Source organism: Theobroma cacao, chromosome 3, assembly GCF_053813885.1.
Source record: "Theobroma cacao isolate CCN51 chromosome 3, ASM5381388v1, whole genome shotgun sequence".
Classification (NCBI taxonomy): Eukaryota; Viridiplantae; Streptophyta; class Magnoliopsida; order Malvales; family Malvaceae; genus Theobroma; species Theobroma cacao.
Window position 1 is genome coordinate 10,870,958 of NC_142641.1, and position 1,494 is coordinate 10,872,451.

At 32.7% G+C, this 1,494-nt stretch overlaps 1 non-coding gene across 1 annotated transcript; it reads right to left on the minus strand.

The window, feature by feature from the left end:
- Positions 1-1,387: 1,387 nt before the first annotated feature.
- Positions 1,388-1,494, minus strand: LOC148763584 (small nucleolar RNA R71). The gene has a single exon (XR_016025594.1). It is a non-coding gene; the product is annotated as a small nucleolar RNA R71 (small nucleolar RNA).

The window sequence follows — 1,494 nt, forward strand, 5'->3', positions numbered from 1 at the left end:
AATGTATTGATACATTGGCCCATGTATCGATACATTTGGTTATGGGGAAAATGTATCAATACATTATGAACATGTATCGATACATGGTCATTAGAAACCCTTTCTAGGCTAAATGTATCGATACATCATGAACATGTATAGATACATTTGAGACAGAATGCAGTTTTCTAGGGCAGATTGCCTATAAAACCTGCCCAGCTTATTTACATTAAATATTTTAAGTAAATGGAAAGTAAAAAGTAAAGAGGACATTTACTTAAATGGTATTTAAAGTAAATAAGCAAACAACCCCCTTTTTGAATTTAATAAAAATATAAAAAAAATCAAAATCCAAAAGAATCAAAATCTAAATTTTACTTTCAAGAACAAAATCGACAAAAATTTGACTAAAATTAAATTTACAGTTTCCATTTACCCTAGCAAACGTGAGCTAAAAATTAAGGAAAAATAATTCTTGATCATCTAAAAACCAAAGGAATCATTACCGCCATTTTTTTATTTCCAAGAGATTGTTCTATAAAAATCACATATTTTGACCCCTTCCAAACTTAGAAAATTTTCTGCTTCAAAAGTGGTAGACAACAAAAAGTGTCAATAATTCATTTGGAGGGTTCAATCTAACTTTGATGTTCAAAACATGTAATCTATATGCTCACCTATGGATTTGCTAACTTATCATCCTACTCAAGGTAAGATTTCACACACATGCACTTGCATATATTAAACTAACCAACAAGTTTTTGGCATTGTTACTAGGGATTTGTTTCCTATTGATCCTTACTGATATTAAATTAAACAAATTGTCTTAAACCAAGTTCGTTTTCTTTTTCTTTTGTGTTTTCAAGTATGTTTTGACATTGTATGCACAGAGCATGAAACTTAAAGACTATCTTGCGTGACCTAGAGATTGAGAGGACATTTCGAAGATCTAGATGAAAAAGTCAACAAGGTTCTATTTCCTCTAATGTAATGGATAAGTAACCAAAAGAGCGACAAGTCCGAGAGGGGGTAGTTGAAGAGAATCGTTCATTGAGGGACCATGTTGTTCCTTTAGTTCAAGGTATCCCATCAAGCATCATAAGTTTAACCTTTCAAGCAATAATTTCTAGATCAAGCCTTCCATCATCATTATGATCCAAACATCAATCTAGTTGAGGGTTTTCCAAATGACGACCCAAAGGCTCATATATATAATTTCCTGGAGATATGTGACACATTTAAGCAAAACGGGGTCATAGATGTTACCATTCGATTGAGATTATTTCCATTCTCACTAAGGGATAAAGCAAAGGTGTGGTTGCATTAATTACTAACTAGCTTAATCACAACATGGGATGACCTTGCTCAAAAGTTCCTTGCAAAATACTTTCCTTTGGTGAAGATAGCAAAAATGAGAAACCATATCAATTCATTCATACAGTTTGATAGTGAGTCGTTAAATGAAGCTTGGGATAAATACAAGGACTTACTTAGGCGTAGCCCACATCATGGTCT